The sequence below is a fragment of the Thalia democratica genome, unplaced genomic scaffold (assembly GCF_965202585.1).
Source record: "Thalia democratica unplaced genomic scaffold, ktThaDemo2.hap1.1 HAP1_SCAFFOLD_1612, whole genome shotgun sequence".
NCBI classification, from domain to species: domain Eukaryota; kingdom Metazoa; phylum Chordata; class Thaliacea; order Salpida; family Salpidae; genus Thalia; species Thalia democratica.
Window position 1 is genome coordinate 1 of NW_028140442.1, and position 7,500 is coordinate 7,500.

Sequence of the window (7,500 nt, forward strand, 5' to 3'; positions counted from 1 at the left end):
CATATTGTATTATTTTATTTTACGATTTTATTTTATTTATTTAATAATTCAATAAACTTTACTTCTACTTGTCCTGGTCTTAGGTAATTTATAGATAACAATAATTTAAAACAAACACTTTTGTACAGTTACAATACAGTTTTAGTACAGTTTGGGAGTAACTGTTGATTAAAAAAACAAAAAAAAAGTTAATTCAGGTTAAAATTTTATAAGGAATAATTTTAAAATATCAAATCGATTGTAAATCAAGTGCAAATAGGTTTTTTAAACAAACCGAAGGGTTTATAAAGGCTTGTAAACGCTTTCAAACGCCTACGACCATACCACACTGAGCACACCCCATCTCGTCCGATCTGGGAAGTTAAGCAGTGTCGGGCGTGGTTAGTACTTAGATGGGTGACCGCTTGGGAATACCACGTGCCGTAGGCTTTTGCTTTTTGAATTCATCTTTTTTGAATATATTGTACTATTTTTCTTTCTGACCTATTTATACTTATTACTCGTTTATTTACATTTCTTTAACGCTTAAAAAGAAAAGTAAATTCTAGTTATTAGCAAATAAAAACTCAAGCCTATCAGATAACGTTATTTGCTGTTTAAACCAATTAGAGCGCTAAAAAAGTGGTTTGACCAGTTTGAGATATCGAAAAAATAATGGCACCATCTTGTAGAGTACAATTTTCTGAGTTAAAATTAATACAATTAGTTTTTTTATACTAAAACTTTAAAGTCTTTTTGTCCACAAACAAATAAAAGCGTGGCTACTTGAAAAATCAAAACGAAAATAAATTTTGCACTTTTGTATTGTGAGTCATAATAAGTTATTTACTGTTACCAACAGATACTAGCAAAAGCTTTTAAAAGTTTTGTATTAACTTATGTATTTGTACTTAGTTTAAATTAATAGAGTTTATTTGGTTTACTTTATTATGTGTATTGAATGTGCTAGTATCTAAAAATAAATACAACTAAAACAAAACAAACAAGGAGAGTACTTGAATAGAACCAACACAATTTACAGACCAGTTGTGTACTAAATTTAAAGAAATTCTGAATAGTGAATATGCAATTATTATTATAAGTTCAAAGTTCAATTTAATTTAAATTAATGTATTTTGTAAATTGGTTTTATTTAATAGATAGTAGTGAATTACTTTATTTAATTTACTTTAGTATGTGTTGTATAACTTAATTTAAACCAGAAGCAAAACGGGATTATACTTTCAATAAACTACACAATTTACAGACCAGTTGTGTACTAAATAAAAAGCTATTGTGAATAGTGAATATGCAATTATTATTATAAGTTTATAAGTTCACAGTTTACAAAAGCTTTACAATTTAGTTATTATTTTGTTCATATTTGCATATCTAATTTATGAAAAGTTAGTGTTATGTGTTTTGGCTTTTTAATTTCTTTATTTGTACAACTGTTAGTTTTATATTCTAAAGAAACATTTTTAAATAAATATGTTTAACAAGTAACTTAAAAATGGAAGAAATATATTGTATATATTGAACTATTTATATTTATTCTAGCTATTTGCTTAGTGTATTTATTAATGTGATTATTTTATTTTGTTGTTTGTCTTATAGTTTAATCGTATTGTGTTGAAATATATTTAACAAATACAGAGGTTTAAAGTAAGTTTAAATGAAAATAAAATAAGACATATAGTTGAAATATAAGTTTAAAAAAATATTTTTTTTTATTTCTTTGTTTGTTTGATTGTTTGTTTATTATATAATCGCGACGTTTCATTTTATTACTTTTAAGCATACTAAATATAATAATAGGCATAGTTAGAGGAAAAATTCAATTAGTTTCTAACGTAATAAAAAAGTTTATTTCCACAAATAAATAAATACCTGAAAAATCAAATGAAAAATAAATTTCGCACTCTTGTATTGTGAGTCATAATAGGTTATTTACTGTTACCAACAGATACTAGCGAAGGCTTTTTAAAGTTCTATGTTAATTCAATGTATTTGTACTTAGTTTTATTAAAATGACAGTATTGATGGTTACGTTTATTAAGTATGTTTATTTAACGTTATGTAACTCAAGTAAAACCAGAAGCAAATAAGGAGACTACTTTCAATAAACTACACAATTTACATACCAATTGTATACTAAACTTAAAGCTATTCTATTCTATTTTATTCTTGATAGTTATTTTAAAGTTATTAAATTATACAAATGTATTTTATAAAGTAGTTTTATAAAGTTACTATAGTTTTTTTAACTTACTATAGTATGTGTTATATAACTTTAATTAAACTAGAAGCAAAAAGGGAGACTACTTTAAATAAACTACACAATTTATTGTTATATATAACTCTAATAAAACCAGAAGCAAAAAGGGAGACTACTTTAAATGAACTACACAATTTATTGTTATATATAACTCTAATAAAACCAGAAGCAAAAAGGGAGACTACTTTAAATGAACTACACAAATTAAAAATATATTATTATTTATAAATCAATCGTGTTGTGTTTCAAAATAAATTTTTCAAATAATGATTTACAAGTATTTATCAGTTATTTAGTTTTCTTTTTATAGTTTAGCCGTATTGTTTTATTTATTTGTTATTATCTTTATTTAATTGTTTGCTTATTATATTTATCGCCATGTGCTTAAAAAATAAAACAACTATAAAGATTTAAAAAGTAAGTTTAAATAAAAATAAAATGAAACATATAAAATAAATTTATGATTTTTTTATTATTATTATTATTTTTATTTAATTGTTTGCTTAACATATTTATCGCGATGTGCTTAAAAGAATAGAACAAATACAAAGGTTTAAATAAATAAAAATGTAAGTTTTAAATAAAATAAAATGAAACATACAAAATAAGCTTATGATTTTTTATTATCATTTTTATTATTTTTATTTCATTGTTTGTTTATTATATCTATCGCGATGTGCTTGAAAAATAAAACAACTATAAAGGTTTTAAAAAGTAAGTTTAAATAAATATAAAATGAAACATATAAAATAAGCTTATGTTTGATTTTTTTATTTTATTTTTATTTAATTGTTTGCTTATTATATTTATCGCGATGTGCTTAAAAGAATAGAACAAATACAAAGGTTTAAATTGTAAGTTTTAAATAAAATAAAATGAAACATACAAAATAAGCTTATGATTTTATTATTATTATTATTATTATTTTTATTTCATTGTTTGTTTATTATATCTATCGCGATGTGCTTAAAAAATAAAACAACTATAAAGGTTTAAAAGGAAGTTTAAATAAAGATAAAATGAAACATATAAAATAAGCTTTTGTTTGATTTTTTTATTTTATTTTTATTTATTTTTATTTAATTGTTTGTTTATTATATTTATCGCGATCTGCTTAAAAAAATAAAACGAGTATTAAGGTTTGAAAGGTAAGTTTAAATAAAAATAAAATGAAACATATAAAATAAGCTTATGTTTTTTTTTTTTTTTATTATTATTATTATTTTCATTCAATTTTTTGTTTATTATATTTATCGCAATGTGCTTAAAACGATAAAACAAGTATAAAGATTTAAAAAGTAAGTTTAAATAAAAAATAATACAAATAAAGTTTATTTATAATAAACAAACATATTTAAAACATTAAAAAAAGTAGTTTATATATATTATTTTTTATTTATTTCTTTTAAACATATTAAATAAAGTATAAAAAAAGTATTAAAACATTTAAACGTAGCATAAATAAGCTTAAAACATTAAAATAATTGAAAAGAAACAAACAAATTGAAAAAAATCGGCAAAAAAAGTTCAACAGCAACATTTGAGCATCATACACGTATGCATTACTTTACACTAGTGAGAGAGACGTGTTTGTGCGTTCGGTCGACTTGGCGAGAAAGCGGGCTTAAAGCATTACTGTTTAGCACCCGAGGCGCGGCTATTGCAGCGGCGGCGAACGTGCTATGTAAACGCATTGGAGCAGCGTATGAAAAACTACAAGCGTCCAGCGGCGGTAGGCTTATAGCTTTGCGAAGTCGTCGAGACGAGTAGCCGACGCAGGCAGGCACGGCTCGAGGCGGGTAACTGCAGCAGACAGATGGCGTGTTGCTGCTGACGAGTTAACCGGCAGAAGGCAAACGGTTGGTCGGGAGAAAGAACAGTCAGTTGTATAGCTGCATGCTGCAGTCGACGCGGGCTGGCGCTTTAAACAGCAAAAGGCCGGCGCCGACTTTCAGTAACGTTCGCAAGGCTTTTAAGCCGAGTGATAGAAAAGGTCTGTATTTATACAGTAAAAACGCTCAGTCGAGCAACGGGTTTAAACGCCCTCGGATAGTTATCTGGTTGATCCTGCCAGTAGTCATATGCTTGTCTCAAAGATTAAGCCATGCAAGTGTAAGTACGAGCTCACGTACAGTGAAACTGCGAATGGCTCATTAAATCAGTTATGGTTCATTTGATTGTACGCTTTTACATGGATAACTGTGGCAATTCTAGAGCTAATACATGCGTAAAGCGCCGAACTGACGTGAGGCGCGCATTTATCAGACCAAAACTAACCGGCTTTCGGGTCGTTACAATGGTGACTCTGGATAAGCTTGCGGATCGCACGGCCTAGTGCTGGCGACATCTCATTAAAGCAACTGCCCTATCAACTATCGTCGGTACGGTATCGGCCTACCGAGGTTGTAACGGGTGACGGAGAATCAGGGTTCGATTCCGGAGAGGGAGCCTGAGAAACGGCTACCACATCCAAGGAAGGCAGCAGGCGCGCAAATTACCCATTCCCGGCTCGGGGAGGTAGTGACGAAAAATAACAATGCAGACCTCGTACGAGGTCCTGCAATTGGAATGAGTACACTTTAAACTTTTTAACGAGTATCCATTGGAGGGCAAGTCTGGTGCCAGCAGCCGCGGTAATTCCAGCTCCAAAAGTGTATATTTAAGTTGTTGCGGTTGAAAAGCTCGTAGTTGGATATAGGGACGGCGAGGTTGGTCGGTCGAAAGGCTAGCACTGGCCTCGTTGTTCTTGTTGGTCGGTGCCTTCGCGGTGCTCTTAACTGAGTGTTGCGGTGGTCCGGCAAGTTTACCTTGAAAAAATTAGAGTGTTCAAAGCAGGCTTTACGCTTGTATAATGTTGCATGGAATAATGGAATAGGACCTCGGTTCTATTTTGTTGGTTTTCGGAGCACGAGGTAATGATTAATAGGAACGGACGGGGGCATCCGTACTGTGCCGTTAGAGGTGAAATTCTTGGATCGGCGCAAGACGAACGACTGCGAAAGCATTTGCCAAGAATGTTTTCTTTAATCAAGAGCGAAAGTCAGAGGTTCGAAGACGATCAGATACCGTCCTAGTTCTGACCTTAAACGATGCCGACTAGCGATCGGGCAGTGTCGAACTTAAGAACTGTCCGGCAGCTTCCGGGAAACCAAAGTCTTTGGGTTCCGGGGGAAGTATGGTTGCAAAGCTGAAACTTAAAGGAATTGACGGAAGGGCACCACCAGGAGTGGAGCCTGCGGCTTAATTTGACTCAACACGGGAAATCTCACCCGGCCCGGACACAGCGAGGATTGACAGATTGAGAGCTCTTTCTTGATTCTGTGGGTGGTGGTGCATGGCCGTTCTTAGTTGGTGGAGCGATTTGTCTGGTTAATTCCGATAACGAACGAGACTCTTACTTGCTAAATAGCTGCTCGACCCATTGGGTCGGAGACAACTTCTTAGAGGGACTAGTGGCGTTTAGCCACACGAGATTGAGCAATAACAGGTCTGTGATGCCCTTAGATGTTCGGGGCCGCACGCGCGCTACACTGACCGGATCATCGTGTGTTCCCTAGGCCGAAAGGTCCGGGTAATCCGTTGAACCCCGGTCGTGCTAGGGATAGGGACTTGCAATTGTTTCCCTTGAACGAGGAATTCCCAGTAAGCGCGAGTCATTAGCTTGCGTTGATTACGTCCCTGCCCTTTGTACACACCGCCCGTCGCTACTACCGATTGAATGGTTTAGTGAGGTCCTCCGATTGAGCCTGGTACGTGCGGCAACGCACTCGCCGGTGTTCGAAAAGACGATCGAACTTGATCATTTAGAGGAAGTAAAAGTCGTAACAAGGTTTCCGTAGGTGAACCTGCGGAAGGATCATTAACGAATCGAAATTTGATTTCAAGCGACGTCTCTTCTTTTAAGAAGGGACCGAGCCCTGTAACTGTTATAGTTCGGTCGCGTTGCTTCCTGACAGCGGGAGTAATAATTCAGCACGCAAGTGCTGGCGCGGCCGCTTCTTTTTGAACACGATTTTTTGGTTGCATTGAGATTGATTAACACGAGAGATCTCTTAGCGGTGGATCACTCGGCTCGAGCGTCGATGAAGGACGGAGCTAGCTCCGAGAAGTAATGTGAATTGCAGGACACATTGAGCATCGATATTCTGAACGCGTATTGCGGCCTCGGGTAATCCTGGGGCCACGTCCGTCTCAGGGTCTTTAACACACCGATCCTTTCATTAGTTTGAAAGTGCCTGCGACTCGTTTCTGTATTAAGGAGCGTGTCGTCAAAGACAGCTGGTCTGGCGATTTCACAGCTGAAGCGTGAGCAGCCTGCTGGCCTCGGGTGAGGTAGCAACGACGGTAGGTGCTCGAGAATAAGTTAAGTGACTTCAAAAGGCCGACGTACAAAGCGCATGTACTTTTATAGTACATCACTTTTGACCTGAGATCGGGCGGGACGACCCGCTGAACTTAAGCATATCACTAAGCGGAGGAAAAGAAACTAACAAGGATTCCCCTAGTAACGGCGAGTGAAGCGGGATAAGCCCAGCGCTAAATCCGAGCCTTTTTGGAGGGCGAGGAAATGTAGCGTATGGAATTCAGCATGCGGCGAACCAACGACTGCCCACGTTCTTCTGATCGAGGCCTTTTCCCAGAGCGGGTGTTAGGCCCTTGGCGGCGGTCGTAATTCGTCCTAGCGGTTTTCCCGGAGTCGGGTTGTTTGGAAATGCAGCCCTAAGCGGGTGGTAAACTCCATCTAAGGCTAAATACTGGCTCGAGACCGATAGCGAACAAGTACCGTGAGGGAAAGTTGAAAAGCACTTTGAAGAGAGAGTTAAAGAGTACGTGAAACCGCTTGGAGGCAAACGGAGGCGCCCATCGAGTCGCCGGACGTTTTCAGGCGCTGCGAGAGCTGTCCTACTGTTTGAGTGATCTTCGGAGACTCTTACGGTTGCGCTGGCGTCGCGGCGCTGCACTAGCGTTCGGCGAGGGCCGCGACCGGTTGCTGGGCTGACTTTGGTCGTTCGCAAGGTAGCTCTTCTTCGGAAGAGTGTTATAGGCGTTCGATTAGCTTCGGCTCGGCGACCGAGGAGAGATTCCGCGTCGGTCTTCGGACAGGCTGCGTGTTGATCGCTGGAACACGGCTTTGGAAACTGCTCGCAGTCTCTAGAGTTTGTACAAGGCCTTCTTCGCGTTAGCGCTCAGACGCCAGGGGTCTGCGGCTTAAGCTGGCCACGTCTCCGACCCGTCTTGAAACA

The 7,500-nt window shown here is 36.2% G+C and overlaps 4 non-coding genes across 4 annotated transcripts in view; all 4 read left to right on the plus strand.

Moving 5' to 3' along the window:
* Positions 1–310: 310 nt before the first annotated feature.
* LOC145848688 (5S ribosomal RNA) lies at positions 311–429 on the plus strand. Its single transcript, XR_014372114.1, has one exon. It is a non-coding gene; the product is annotated as a 5S ribosomal RNA (ribosomal RNA).
* Positions 430–4,311: 3,882 nt separating this feature from the next.
* On the plus strand, positions 4,312–6,119 carry LOC145848692 (small subunit ribosomal RNA). The gene has a single exon (XR_014372118.1). It is a non-coding gene; the product is annotated as a small subunit ribosomal RNA (ribosomal RNA).
* A 185-nt stretch (positions 6,120–6,304) lies between these two features.
* On the plus strand, positions 6,305–6,457 carry LOC145848699 (5.8S ribosomal RNA). The gene has a single exon (XR_014372124.1). It is a non-coding gene; the product is annotated as a 5.8S ribosomal RNA (ribosomal RNA).
* A 222-nt stretch (positions 6,458–6,679) lies between these two features.
* Positions 6,680–7,500, plus strand: part of LOC145848694 (large subunit ribosomal RNA) — a 3,631-nt gene continuing 2,810 nt past the window's right edge. The window contains exon 1 of the ribosomal RNA XR_014372120.1: positions 6,680–7,500. This exon is cut by the window's right edge and continues 2,810 nt beyond it. This is a non-coding gene — a ribosomal RNA (large subunit ribosomal RNA).